The sequence below is a fragment of the Hydra vulgaris genome, chromosome 07 (assembly GCF_038396675.1).
Source record: "Hydra vulgaris chromosome 07, alternate assembly HydraT2T_AEP".
Lineage (NCBI taxonomy): Eukaryota > Metazoa > Cnidaria > Hydrozoa > Anthoathecata > Hydridae > Hydra > Hydra vulgaris.
This window is the reverse complement of record NC_088926.1, coordinates 1,668,793-1,685,654: the sequence shown is the minus strand read 5'-3', so window position 1 is coordinate 1,685,654 and position 16,862 is coordinate 1,668,793. Positions and strand designations below refer to the sequence as shown.

The 16,862-nt window shown below is 27.2% G+C and overlaps 1 long non-coding RNA gene across 1 annotated transcript; it reads left to right on the top strand.

Annotated features, from left to right (window-relative positions):
• Positions 1-13,851: 13,851 nt before the first annotated feature.
• LOC136082810 (uncharacterized) lies at positions 13,852-16,619 on the top strand. Its single transcript, XR_010639734.1, has 2 exons — positions 13,852-14,050; positions 16,295-16,619. It is a non-coding gene; the product is annotated as an uncharacterized LOC136082810 (long non-coding RNA).
• The last annotated feature ends 243 nt before the right edge of the window (positions 16,620-16,862 follow it).

Below are 16,862 nucleotides of genomic sequence, written 5' to 3'. Positions count from 1 at the left end.
CTTTTGAACCAATTGTTCGAATTTGATAATTATTTCACCTTTAAAATACTGTAATAATCCTCTTTTAATGATATAACATTATAGTATTCAAACAATTTGAAATTTTTACTCACGTGCCTAATTAAATGGTCTTTAAGACAACTCTTATAAGTATAGATATGTTACAATCATTTATATATAATAGGTTAATTTTATCACATTTTAGTTTGAACTTATACCAACTGTTGCGTTATATTTTAATTTTTACTACGAATTTCACATTTCGATTCGGACAATGGGCAAAACCATTCTTTACCAAAACATACTGGTCCACACTATAGTTTCATAATTATAATAAGACTTTGATTGTAAATTTTACATATATATAAAAACATCTTTAATTGATTTAAATATTCATCTCTAATCCACCATTTTTACATAAAATATGCAATGTAACGTATTGCACACAATATAAAATGAATTTTTAAAAAATTTGCGTATAATGCAAATTCTTATAAATTTTTGTAAAATTATACATATTTTTATAGCATAAAATCTTTTAATGCTTTCACTTTTATTACATTAATATTTTTATTAATGTAATAAAAATTTTCCACGCTAATATTTCACAAATTTATGTGAAATATAAAATTTTAATTTACTACCGAATAATTTGTGCATTTGCGTCGGCAAACTTTAATATCTAAATTTCAACGTTATTTCAACGTAATTTCAACGTTAATTCAACGTTTATTTTCAACGTTAATTCAACGTTTATTTTCAACGTTTATTTTTATTTAAAAATAAACTTTGAATTAACGTTGAAATTTTCAGCGTTTTTTTAACGTTGAACTAACGTTGAAATTTAGATCGTTATTTTTCAACCATACATCAATCATTTTGCAACGTTGAAATAACGTTATGTGCTTACTGGGATAGTATTAAAGCTTTTTGAGGCATTTGAAAGGTAATTTTAAAAAATAGAGGGTTAACAAAAATTGGAAACAGAAGGAGAGCAAGTATGGAATATTATTATTAATTATTTTATTTTTGTTTTAAATTTCTTTGGTAACTAATTAAGGCTAACTTAAATTAACTACATTTTTTTTTAGTTAATTTAGTTTTTTTAAATTAGTTGATTTTATTTTATTGATCTATTTTAAAAGAAACACTTAAAACATGATGAATCAAAATCTGTGTGTAAAAAAAAACCGCTACACCTACGGCTACTCCTACAGATACATCTACGGATACACCGCTTTGTTTTAATTTTAAACTGATTAAGAAAAATATTCTTCAATAACAAATGTACATCTTTCTTCAATTAATTCATCAATAAGTAATAATCATCAAGTGTTGTGATTAGAGCATGAGAAATTTGTTTGGTTGATGTAAAATACTCATATTTTGACTAAACTTCATTACAATGTGTGACTTCTTTTTCATAAACCTTATTAAATAAATTTCACGCAATGTAACCAGCAGGAACTTCAAGTTTTTCTCTGAATAAATCAAATATAAAAGAAGGAAAAACATTTTTTTGATTTCAAGATTATCATTTTTTCCTTTTTTTCTAAACAGATTATATCGAAAAGAAAATTTTTATAAAACTCCATTATAAAATGGATAATAAACAATTTTCCATCGCCAGTATATGCTTAATGAAACTCTGAAAATGAATCAAGATGGTTAGAATTTTTATAGGCAACAGCTCTTACTATAAATCCGGATTGATGCAATAAGGTAATTTACACATCAATTTTTTTTTTAATTGTGAACCTGTTATGCAAACTTAAAGTGACTTTTTCACAACTTTAGGTGAGGATTCAAGTAACTTTTTCACAACTTTAGGTGAGGATTCAAGTGACTTTTTCTCAACAAGAAAAAATTTTTAAGCCTTACAATCATAAAAACAAAAGCAATTTCTGTATAAAGATTACTTTCTCAATCTTTATCAACATATCTACCATTTTGATAATGGGCTGCTTTTCAAAAACACATTTCATCCACTAGAAGTACGTAATCACTTATACACACATTTTTATTTTGATGATATTTCTAACATTCTACAGACTAAAGTATGTTAGAAACAAACTGTAGTACAGTTTGTTAATTTGTAATTTTTATCACAGCAAAACCATTCAGGTAAAGAAATATAACAATCTTTATAAAGCAATGAAAAATTAAGAACTTTGCAAACGATTATTGGCTCAAACACGATGAGATATCTGATGGTTCTTGGCCTAATATAACTATATGGCCTGATTTGTTGTATTTAATTTGTTGTATATTTTGCAATGCAAATATTTCTAACAAAAAATCTATTTCTTTATCCCCATTAATTGCAATTATAATATTTGATTTTATTTCCACTGGAGAGTTATAGAAAATTTTAGCAACATGTAAGGCTATTTTTAGTGGCGTGTTGATATCTGATATAGTCTATTTCAGTATTTTGAGTTATTAGTCTATTGGATATAGTCTATATTGATAATGGTCTATATTGGTAAGCCTATTTCAGTATTTTATGTTATAAATTGAAGCAGGTAATCAGATAGCGGAAAATCCAGTACAACATAATGTAAGTACTTAAAGAAAAACTATTTATTATTTGATCAATAAAACATCAATGAAATTGCAAACTCAAAACTAAGAACACAAGCTTTTAAGCATATACCGTAAAATAACTCTCTTTAAAGCAAAAATGCAACAAATCAGGCCGTGTAATTTAAGTAGGCCATTGTAAGTATATTTTAATATTTTATCATTATTATATATACATATATATATATATATATATATATATATATATATATATATATATATATATATATATATATATATATATGTATATAATGAAATATACTTACCATGGCCTACTTAAATTACACGGCCTGATTTGTTGCATTTTTGCTTCCTGCTTCAATTTATAATATATATATATATATATATATATATATATATATATATATATATATATATGTATTATAAATTATATATAATAAATATATTATATATAAATATATAAATTATAAATAATATATATATATCTATGTTAGTAGAAAATCAATTAACAAAAATATTTTTTCATTTTACACTGTGTTTCATCAACAAAGATTCATCAGAAATCTTATATATATATATAATATATATATATATATATATATATATATATATATATATATATATATATATATATATATATATATATATATATAAGCATTCATTTCTTCTAATTAACAAATGATAAATGCATTGAAAATTGAAACAAATTACGTTTTATAATTTGATAATCTAACCTTGGTATTTTGAACACCTTAAGTTCTAGTTATTTTTCTATGTCACGATGAACTAAAGTACAAAATTGATCATTGTTCCTACTTTTTTTATTTTATATTTCATGTTAATTTAATGTACTTAACATTCACGAGCGGTTCTCGATGATAAGACCTGAAGGTCTTCTGCGAGTCTTCGCGTTCTTTTTTTGTTTTCATTTTTATACCAGTATATTTTGTTATATTTTTATACGTGTATATTTTGTTACAGTGCTGGACAATGAATTAGAAATTTTTAATTTTTGAACAAAATTACATTTTGAATAGTAAATTTATTGCAAAATAACAACAATACTGGCACAAAAGCATGTGGGGTATATAACTACATGTACATATATGATAATTAGTTAGTATATGATAAGTGTTCATCATCAAAAAGTCTTTAATATTGAGTTGATCCCCCTTTGTTCTTGATGACCTGAGCAACGCGTCTAGGCATACCCCGAATAAAATTGGTAGCAAGTCGTTTGAGACGTTCGTCATGGTGCCATACTCTTACCAAACGTTCTATCAGATCACGTTTGTTAGTGGAGGACATCTTTGAAACTTCACGCTTTAGTTCATTCCATAATCCCTCTATTGGGTTAAGGTCGGGACTGTTCCCCGGCCAGTCCAAAACAACTATGCCAAGAGCATGAAGAAACGCCATCACTGATTTTGCAGTATGGCATGGAGCGCCATCCTGGATAAATATTCCTTTCCCTTTTCCAAACCATTTCCTCATTTGTGGAAAAAGTTGATCTTGGATGATGTTTCTGTATTGATCTTGTCTCATAGTACCTTCGACAATATGAAGCCGTCCTGTACCGAACACGGATATGTAACACCACACCACAACTTTGTCAGGATGTTTCACTTTTGAAACTGTACAGGCCGGTAAATCACGTTCAGTGCAACGTCTACGAACAAAGGGCACTCTTTCCAGCATGGTTTCGATCGACGACTTATTCGCAAAGCAGACCTTAACAAACAAAACAAAAGATTTATTTAACCATTTTGCTATTCAGTTTTTATTTAACCTTAACCAATAAAAATTCATACTTAATACATGTACATGTAGATAATTAGTAAAAAGTAATGTAAGAGTAATAAAGTACATCAGGAAATGTAAAAACTTAATACTTACCCCAGACCAATCTTCAGCTGTCCAATCACGATACTTCAAAGCCCATTCAATGCGTTTCTTCTTCATGGCATTGTTCAGAAAAGGCTTCACAATTGGTCTGTAGGCCAAGTATCCTTGTTCCACAAGCCTCCTACTTGTTGTTCTACTACTGATGTTGACATGATAGAGTTGCTATTGCCTTGTCAGCTCGGCAGAGGATGATTTGCGACTTATCTTACAAAAAGATATGAGTTGACGATCATCACAAGCCGTCGTCTCCTCATTCGTTTACGTTTTTTCCTATTCAAACTCAAAATATCATCAAATTCAAGTCTTTGCTTAATTCTACTGACAGAAGCTGGTGAAATGCCTAGTTTTGTTGCAATATCTTTACTTTTGATTGAAGAACACTGGAGATAAGCTTTAATTTCACGTTTTTTACCAACTGAGGTCGGAAACTTTTCCCATTGTATCAATTTACTTACAATTATTACAATAAAACTAATCTAATAACAATAATCTAATGAAACAATAAAACTGTATCATACATTTACATAAATAAAGATTGCATACCATTAACATCATACCGTTCACTCATCAAACACATTTCGCACAATACTTATATTTACAAAGCTCATGAAATTATATATAATATTCAAACCGTCACTAAGTAAGCAAAACGTCACGTAAACAAACAAAATGGTGTGTTGCATAGATATTTATTTGAATTTCAAAACCTATACTCTTGGTTTTTTCATTTTTAACATATTTAATATATTCAAGGGGGCTAATTTGGTATATACTTGCTGAAATAGACAGAATTTGTACAAATTTCTACTTCATTGTCCAGCACTGTATATACTATTGTACAACGATTTTTATCTTAAATATCTTATCGTATACATTTATTCAATATATAAGAAAGGTTTCGCTTCATAAGAAATGCATAAACATATAGTTTTTGATATTAAATAAAAGAAGCATTTAGAGTGGTGATCAAACAAAAAAATTCTCTACCACTCTCATTGAAAAATATATCAAAAATCTCATTATATAACTATAATTAAATCTATTTTTAGCTAATTTATAAAATTAAATTTTGAGCAGTCTATAAATGCAATTAGGTATTGTGGTTTATTCTCCTCCGGCTAGTTGCTATACAGAGACCACCATACCAAGGCACGCAAAGACATGTTCAGCCCCCCAAGAAGGAGCGTCATAACCGCTTTACGGCCGAGAGTAAAGTGAGTTTTGGAAGAACAAAGTTATCTTAGAGCAAAAGATAGAAGTAATCGTGTTAAAAAGATAGCATAGAGAAAGCGGACAGGATTGCACATGATGTTAGATTGTGCAATATGTAGAAAACATGCTGAAATTAGGTTAACCTAATGACAGCAGTCACGTATTATTTGTAAACTAATTCGAGAATTAGTTTTTAATTAATACGTAACAAGTCTATAAATGCAATTAACAAACGATTTGAAGCCTCTACTTACGAAATCATTTTGCTTTCTGAAATTTAAAGTTTTCCCCAGTTGCAATGAATGTTTTGAAATATTTAAAAGTTTTGTTAAACCGCTACGCGCGTCACATTTAGCAATCTATGAACCGCAGTGCGGGTCACTTGTCACGAAAGGGTTGATAGTTGCAACAGTCATTAACAAACATAAATTACAACGTGATTAGTAACAAGTTTATTGATGTGACTTCTACCACGTACTATGTTAATTTACTATAGTACAATAAATATATACAGTAAATTCATAAAAATATTTTTATTTAAAGTATATTTATTGTAGGGTGGGCTGAAACCTTAAAATAAAAAAGTTTCCCCTCTAATTACTTAGCTTTTAATGCAACGTAAAGATTTATGACAAAAAAGCCATGTGTTTACCAGTTTTAGCCAACCATATATAATAGACCTAAAAAAATTTTCAAATCACTTGCGTTTTTATCAAATATTTTTTAAATTTCATTTAGTAGAAAACAAAAGTCAGCATTTAGATTACGTTAAAGATTAAAAAATTATTTTGGATCACTATGTTGTCTGGTTTATGCATCATCGAAAATCTTTCTAGTACACCGTTCATCATGCGCTGGTTTTAGTGCAACATCATCATCTACATTCATCTCTTGATGACTTCTTTATGTTCTTGATCTCTATTAACCACACCATTTTCTTTGTTCTTGATGATATTTTATGGGATAAACTAATTATTTGTGCTGATCCTCAACGAAACAGTAATAATAGACGCGACTCTGAGGGAGATGTTTATTACTTAATCACTACACAAACTATGCCTAACATTGTTTTATGCATACTTTTTATTTTGTAGTCAATTATTCTTTTTGTATGTTATTGTATAAATACATATATTATTTTATCTACATCCGATTCGGCGTGTCTTAATTTATTCAAATATAGTTTGTTTGTTTTTTGTTTGTTTTAATTATAAGACATATTTATATATTATTATATATAACTTTATAAATTATTGTGAAAAAATATATTTTTAAGCAAATATTTATGCTTCAGTTTGCTTATATTTTTATAGAGTTTTGACAAGTTTTAAGTATCTTTTCAAACGAGTTATTTTTAATATTTTCTTTTCTAGTAGTTTTTAACTTACAGTCAATAGTTGCGTTGCACCTGATTTTTAATCTGTTTGTTTATTCATAATTTTGAACATTAGTTTTTCAGATCTTTATATATCTTATTCTTTCTCTTTTGCGCTTTTGACAATTTAAAAACATACTTAATATATTACATAATAAATCCGTGATTATATATATTTCCGGAAAATTAGTTGTTATATTTTTTTTTCAGAAAAAATTTGTTATTATTATTATTATTATAAATAAATTGTTATAACACGGAAAAAATAATATTGCTATGTAAAAAAAAAAAAAAATTTCAACGTTACAATTACGTAAAAAAAAATAAAAACAAAAATAAAAACATTAATAAAAAGTTTATTGAAACTTCACGGATATAAACTATATCGAGTTAAAAGTGAATCATATATACACACATATCATACGAATCATACATACACACCTTAAAATCGCTTCCACTGGTATTTGCTAAAAATGGTAACACATAAACAGCTTCAAGACGCTCTAGAAAACGCTGATAAAATTGCCAAAAAAGAGCTTAAACAAGCTCTTCATGAAATTAAAACACTTACTGCCAGAACCGACGAACATACTAATAGAATTGATTTGCAGGATATTGAAATAAAGTCCCTGAAAGATAGCAAAAGTAGTGAAAAGCCTTTGTTATCTAAATTAGTTGAACAAGTCACCAAACCCGGTACATTAGCAAACGTAGATGTAGTGAGCGCGCTCAATAATTATAATAGGGAAGTGACTAATAGAGACAAGAGAATTGTTGTGTACGGTCTACCTGAATCTGTAAAAACTCAACCAAGCGATATAACTAAAGATACTGGAATATCTGCTTCTCAATTGAACAACTACTCACTAGTAAAGAAAAATCGAATATCAAGCGTGATCTAGTCGTGAATGAGGTATCTGATTGTCATCTAAGAGAGATTTTAAACAACAGCAACTCTGAGTAAATATGGTGTGAAATTAAAATCAGTAACGAAATTGTTCTTATTGGTTGTGTCTACAGACCACCTTTATCGCATATAAATGATATAAATAAAACAATTATGTTGGCTAAGCAAGCTGTTGATAGAAAAGCATATAGTTGTATGCTACTAGCAGGTTATTTTAACTTTCCGGATATCAAATGGCACGATGATGACAGGATCGAATTATTAAGCGGTCAAAATATTGCGGCAAGTGTTTTTCTTGATATTTTGGCTAATCATAACCTAGAACAATTAGTCGATTTCTCAACATTCGAAGCATCTAATGGTAAAGCAAAAAACATTTTAGATTTAATTATTACAGACTTATCAACTAGAGTAATCAACTAATCTAGCTCTCTGCCGTTAGGTAATTTGTCGCAAGGTCATCGCATATTGAGTTGGGATTATGTCGTCCTTTCTAAAAATGAGACTACTTTCTCAAACAAAAAATATGACTTTAATAAAGGTGACTATATAAATTTCGGTAAAAAGATTATGGAAATTAACTGGAAGCAATTATTTGAAAATAAAAACACTAATGAGTGCTATGAACTTATCTGCAATAAATATGATAAACTCAGCTAGCAATTTATTTCGTTAAAAAAAGTCCATACCACTCGTAATGCGCCGTGGATAAATAAGGAGGTACTAGCTATGATAAAGTAAAATACCAACTGGGCAAGTACTTATCTGCGACTAACTGGCGATCAGCGACACTGATTCGTGAATATAGGAAACTAAGAAGCCAAGTGCAGAAACCATGTAAATATCGTGTTTGAGTATTTGAAGCACAACTAGCATCAGATAAAAGTAATTCTAAAGAGGTGTTTGCTTATGCTAAGGCGCAACAGAATGTTCATGCATCTATTAGTGCTATATCTGATGCAAAAGGTGAAACGTTAACAGAGAGAATACATATCGCAAACAGATTTAACAAACACTTCAAATCTCGTTTTGTTGATGATAGTAAAAGTAGTTAGTTACCGATTTTTGAGAGAAGGCATTATCAAGAGGACTTATGCGATATAATTATTAAGTATGAAGCGACGCTAGCTTATTTAAAAGGTTTGAACTCAAATAAATCTATTGGTGCTGATAACATTAGTCCAAAGGTACTTAAAGAATGCGCAGCTCAAATGACTTGCCCTCATACTTTACTTTACAATAAAGCACTGTTCGAAGGCTCAATACCCACAGCTTGGAAGCAGTCAAGTTGTTTAAAAAAGGAAGTCTTCTTGATGCCGCTAATTACAGACCAGTGTCTATCACATCAGCTCCATGTAAAGTAATGGAAAATATTATCAGGGAACAGATAACTAAATATCTTGAAAAAACGAACTGCATCTCACATAATCAACATGGATTTATGTCCGAAAAAGGATTGTCGACTACGTCACGAAAGCGTTAAATAAAAGAAATTTTGTCGATATTGCATTTTTGGACATCGCGAAAGCGTTTGATAAAGTTTCTCACCGTAGACTACTTCATAAATTGAAAGCATATGGGATTAATGGCAATGTTCTAAAATGGGTTGAGTCATTTTTGATTAGTAGAAAACAGCGAACTGTTTTAGGTGAACACTCTAGCGACTGGACCGATGTTCTAAGGCGAGTTCTTCAAGGGTCTGTACTTGGTCCAACATTTTTTATCATTAATATAAATGACTTAACGGATAAGTTAAAATCAGTTCATAAAATCTATGCTGACGACACGATGCTGATCGCCAGATCCTCCAAAACGGTTTAAACATTGTCACAGAATGGTCAAAGAAATGGCTAATGGAGTTAAATGTTCCAAAATGTAAAGTTATGCCCCCCTAAATTATACACTATGTATGTTAGGCCGCACCTGGAGTTCGCTATTCTGGTATGGTGTCCTTACTTAAAAGATGACATCAAAGAAATTGAAAAAATTCAGCACAAAGCAACAAAAGTACCTCATGATTTAATAGGATTACCTTATGCTGAAAGGTGTCGGCGGCTCAATTTTATTACTTTGGAAACTCATAGGAGACGTGGCGACTAAATCCAACAGTTTAAGCTAGAAAACGGTTTTGAGAGTATCAATTGGCATAATCCACCAATTCGCAGATCATTTTCTAACGTCCTATTGCGTGAACTCACATATAATAATGCTCGTCACAATTTTTTTACAAATCGTATTGTCAATGATTGGAATAACTTGCCGTCAGCATGCAAAAAGGTTCCCTCAGTTAACGCATTTAAGAATAGAATTGACAAGTATTTTTTTTCTACAGCTGCAAACAGTACATCTTTTACTGAAGATGAGCTGCGCGTTTATTAATTAATTCGTGCTTTAGCAGCTACAAATATTTACTTTTTAGATACTATTTGTCATAGATGTAAACTTTAATTAAATGAAAGCAACCTTTTTTCCCTTTTTCTCAAATTTGATATCAACTTACTATGAAATACAATTGCTTTTTTTTTTTACTTAAAGTTTATATTTCAAAAATTTTTTGTATAGTTTGTTGGTTTTGTTTGTTTGTTTTTTAATTATTTGTTATTTTATCTAAGAGGACTTATTTAAATATATTAATATTGCTATTACTAATAATTTTTCCCTCTTGACCCCAATAAAGAAAATACTATTATAGTAAAAAAATACGTTATTTTATAGTAGACCAAATCTCTTTTATATATTTAAAAAATTTTTTTCTCGTGGTTTTGTAAAAACTGTGAATTTTCATCAAGAAAGTTCACAACTTTTAAAAAACCACACACGAAAACTTTGATGTAACAATGGAAAGTTAAAAGTACCCAAAATTTTTGAATTTGTAGGCTTATGTATTTTAAATTCCCTAGCTTAATTAATGCAACCTAATAAGTTAAGCGTGTATTGTGGTGATGGTTTAATAATAATGCAAAATAAAATAGGACCTCAAACTTCGAAAAATTTAAAAAAAAAATATTATTCAAATTTTCAAAACCATTGGCTTCCTATTTGAAATAAACAGTTATTTAAAAACTTTTTGATGTCAGATTCTCGTGGAGAGTGATAAATTACACTGATAAACAAATAAAATTTTATTGTGCATATCTTGTTAACTAGGTGGTTTTTTAAAACAAATTAAATATGCTGATTTCAAATATGCAAACCATTTTTCACCATCACGTCAAGTTGTAAAGATATTTGGGTTCAAATCTTTAGTATTTAAGGTAAAGTCCCTAATATTGTCGAAAAAAAAGTTATTCAAAAGTATGTCATCCTGGGTCTCAAAAGAAGCGTATTTTCATAGAGATTTTTAAAATGTTATTCATTTGTAATAAAAATAAGTATTTTTTGTATTATTGTTGAATATCATTCTGTTGAAATTTTTTTAAGAGTCTTTATCATTTTTTCACATATTTTTTTTGTTAATAAATTTTAAGAAAAAATATTTATGTTTTCTATAATCTCTATGAAAATACGCTTCTTTTGAGACTCAGGTTGACATACTTTTGAATAACTTTTTTTTCGATAATATTAGGGACTTTACCTTAAATACTAAAGATTTGAACCCAAATATCTTTACAATTTGACGTGATGGTGAAAAATGGTTTGCATATTTGAAATCAGCATATTTAATTTGTTTTTAAAAACCACCTAGTTAACAAGATATGCACAATAAAATTTTATTTGTTTATCAGTGTTATTCTATATCAACATAAATTTAAACCCCCTACCTCTACATATCTTAAAACAAATTCCTTTTTCCATTAACAATAGACTATAAAAGTATTTCTGTTAAAAATTTTGTGCAATTCTTAGTGGGAGGGAAATATTTATTTATTAAGTTTTGGGAAATATTTATCTATTAATTTTTCAACACTCCATACAGCAAAACATTTTTGCTGTATGGAGTGTTGAATCAAATTATATTTTTATTTCGCTATTTTCCAATTTTTGTTTTTAACTTTAGTTCGAAATTTTTAAATCCACTTTTAAGAGGCTCTTCAAACACACGTTTAAAAGAGTTTTGAAAAATATTTTTATTACAAGAGTTTTGGCTCTAATAAAAACATTTTTCAAAACTCTTTTAAACGTGTGTTTGAAGAGTCTCTTTAAAGTGGACTTAAAAATTTCGAACTAAAGTTTGAAACAAAAATTAGAAAATAGCGAAATAGAAATACAATTTTGATTCAACATATTTTTGCTGTATGGAGTGTTGAAAAATTAATAGATAAATATTTCCCTCCAACTAAGAATTGCACAAAATTTTTAACAGAAATACTTTTAAAGTAAGTTATAGCTGTACAAAAAGTATAGAAAGAATTATAAAAAACCTCAATGTTGAATTGAAAATAAATATCTTAAAGAAAAAAATACTGAAAATTGTAATTACAAACAAAAAATTGTTTGTCTTTTGATTGTTATTTATATGCTCAGCAAAAAGTATCGTTTACAATGTAGTAGCCGTGGCGCAGTGGTAGCGCACTTGCCTCAGAAACAAAGGATCCCTGGTTCAACCCCACCTCTGGGCAAGTTTTGCGACATCAGTTAGGAAGTAGGTGTGAACTTTTAATTAAATGCTTATCCGCAGTGCTCTGTGATAAGACCTAAAGGACTTCTTGGGGCACCTAAATAGATAAATAAAAAAAGTGTTTACTATTTAAACAAAAATATCATTTAAGCCGTGGCGCAGTGGTTGCTTTAGAAGCAAGAGATCCAAGTTTTGAACTGAGCTCTGGGCATTGTTTTTTTACAAAATACTCTGATAAACAAAATATTGGAAAGTAAGAAAGAGAAATTAATGAGCCTTGTCAACAATCGTCAAAAGGGATCAGTCTGAATAAAGTAAAATAAAAATAGGTCTTGAATTTAGTGTAAATTAATCGAAAATTGGTCGTCATTTACAAAAATGAATATTAAATATAAAAAAAGTGATAAGACTCTAAAATACACTATTGAAAAACAAATAAAGACAAAGAAAAGAAGTAGGAAACATGTGAACCAGCTTTATAACAGGAAATTACTTTTGGTCATCAATAATGAAAAATATTTTTGTTTTGCGAGTGACAACATGCTTGGATATTCTGGATATTAAACGAACAACAAAAAAACACGCCCAAAATCGGTTTATAAAAAAAGAATTTTCCAAAAAAATAATAATTTGGATAGCCATATCTGACCGTGGTATGTAGGAGCCATTGTTTTATACTTACAAAGCTGTAGTAATTAATATATCAATCTATATTGATGAATGTTTTGAAAAACAATTTCTTCTATTCATTCACAAGTATCATGGAGATTTTAGCTTTTATTTTTACCTGTTTAGCAAAATATTCTTTAAATTGGACAGACAATTATGTCAACTACGTTAATAAAGAATTCAACCCCCTAAATGAGCCTCAAGCACGACCATTTGAGGATATTGGACACAGAAGGTTAACAAGGGAGATTGACAAGCAATCAAGGGAGAGTGGCAAGCGATTTTTGATTGATCGCATTAAATTAAAACTAAAAGAAATTGAAATAATTACAGTCACTTAAGAAAGGTGTCAATTTGAAATTAATTGCATATTATGGAGATAATGGTTGCAGATTATGGAGATAATGATTGCAGATGATGGAGGTAATGATCGCAGATTATGGTGTTTTTTCATATAAGAAATAATTGATTTTTATCAAAAGATAAATACTGATAACATACGCATTAACCGTTATTTTAAAAACTGCACTTACCTATAATAACATTTTCAAAAATGGCATGCTATGTTTGCAAGAAAAACTTAAAATTATTACCCATATGGATCAAGGAAATTTACTGAACAAAAAAATCTAAATTATTTTCTAAATGCCGGTGACGCGAAATAGATTTACTCCCCAAAAAGTTAACTCCCGGTTAAAACATTCTAACTCCCCGGTTAATCTATTTCGAAATAAATTAACCCCGGGAGTTAAATTATTTTAAAATTTTGCGAAATGGATTAACCGGGGGCTTAAGTATTTCTAACCCCCACTGAAATAAATTAACCCCCTATAATACGCACTTTAAATAATTTAACTTTTAATTTTATCTACATAATTGTGTAAGTATTCTATTTTAAAATTTATTTAAAATATATTTAGTATTATATATATTTAAATATATAATACATAAATATTTAGTGAGCGTTGAATAAAATTACTTTATAACTGTTTGTTTTTGACAAGCCTTTATATTATATATAAAAAGGGATCAAAACAATAGTATTAGTAGAATAATAGTATTAGTAGAAGTTCGTGCAATACTATAACTATTGTTTTGATCTACTATCACTATTGTTTTGATACTAATACTTCAAAACCATTCTCTTTTGCTAATAATAATGTCTAAGATTATAGAGTTTATATATATACTCTCTCTCTCTCTCTCTCTCTCTCTCTCTCTCTCTCTCTCTCTCTCTCTCTCTCTCTCTCTCTCTCTCTCTCTCTTTTATATACTTATATATATAATAGAGTTTATATGTTATTTATATAGTATATATATATTTTATATATATATATATATATATATACATATATATATATATATATATATATATATATATATATATATATATATATATATATATATATATATATATATATATATACATACATATATATATATATATATATGTATATATAATATATAATATATATATACTATATAATATATATACTATATAAATAACATATAAACTCCATTATATATATAAGTATATATATATATATATATATATATATATATATATATATATATATATATTTTATATATATAATGGAGTTTATATGTTATTTATATTGTATATATATTATATAGTATATATGTATATATGTATATATATATATTTTATATATATAATGGAGTTTATATGTTATTTATATAGTATATATATTATATAGTATATATGTATATATATATATATATATATATATATATATATATATATATATATATATATATATATATATATATATTGTCAATAAAGACTCTTCAGAAAAAAAATTTCTGAAGATTCTTTATTGACGAAACATTGTGTAAAAAAATTAAAATTAATAAGTGATTTCTAATAATTTATTATTGCTTTGTTCTTTTAAGAACATTGAGCACCCTAATTTATAAAATACATTTATAATTGTTGTTATAAATATATATATATATATATATATATATATATATATATATATATATATATATGTATATATATATACATATATATATATATATATATATATATATATATATATATATATATATATATATATATATATGTATATATATATACATATATATATATATATATATATATATATATATATATATATATATATATATATATATATATATAATATATATATATATACATATATACTATATAATATATATACTATATAAATAACATATGTAAAAATAATAATGTTAATAGTAAAGATAATTATACCTAAAAATAATGATAACTATAGTGATAATAAAATAATAATTAGGGCATAAAGGAGGTGTGGTATATTTATGAAGCTTTTCCGACATTTAACATCCAGTCACTCTCAAACTGTCTCCTCCCCCCACCCACCCACACACACACACAAAGACATGCATATTTATTCATACACATACATAAGCACATATATATAAACACATACACATAAATTTATTTATATACACATATAAATTTATATATATACACACATACACTCACACATACACATATATATACACACACGTAAATTAAATAAACATACATAAAAGGGCAAATATATTATACTTACACACATATACAATATGTATGTATATTATACATATACTTATTTGCACACATACATTTGCACAATGCATACATGCACATAAATGTACATTCAGGCTCATACACGCATACAAATATGTCCATATATGGAATAGATAGATAAGGAGGAGAAATTAGTGCAAAAACTAAAGTATACAATATTATATATATATATATATATATATATATATATATATATATATATATATATATAAAGATACAATCAAGCAGTAAGCATTTGCATAGCGTACTTTTTATTTTATTCGTTACTAATATTCTATCAAGCAATATATATTATATTTTTATCTTAAAAAAGGTAATTTACTTAAATAGAAACAATAAGTAAGGTGATTAGTTTGTTTCAATTAATATAAATGTTTTTGATTGTTTATTTTCAAATAAGTTCAATTTAAAATTTTTTATGTCATTTGAAGTTACTTATAGTCAAGTACTTATTTTATAAAATATTTCCAATTTATGTTTCTTTTTGAATAAGAATAACGTTGATAATTTAAAGTGTTTTTTTAGATTGTATACTTTTCGCAAGGCTTGAAACCTAAAGACGAAGATTGAAAGGTTTTGAATTTCCAGGCAAAAACTTTTATACCATGACAAGAACTTTAAAAACATCAACCAAATAGATAGGTCAGAAAAAAATATTTTAAATATTTTGGAAGTTTGTGAAAAACAACAACTCACATTTTGCTCATATTAGATTCAAATAGAATTAGATTTGTACGAGTCATGCATATGTTATGAAAAGTGCCTGAAAAAAGAAATAATCAACATGATTGAAAAATGTATACGTTGTAAATATATTTCATTTTTTAAATAAATACAATTAAAAAAATTACATTTTTAAACAAATTGCAATTATAAAAAGTTTAAAGTTAAATGATAGTTGTTGTTATTTGAGATTTTCTTCTGCGTTTGTTTCTTGATTTTCTTGGGAAGGCAATTGGTATCTTAATTTCTAGGCAGGATGCCAAATGCTTTCGCTTATCATCTTCCTTGTAATAAAAATCTTTTAATCTTAAAGCCCACGTAAAGGCAAATGCAGCAGCAAAAACTCCACAGTCATACGCGTTAGTTTGAT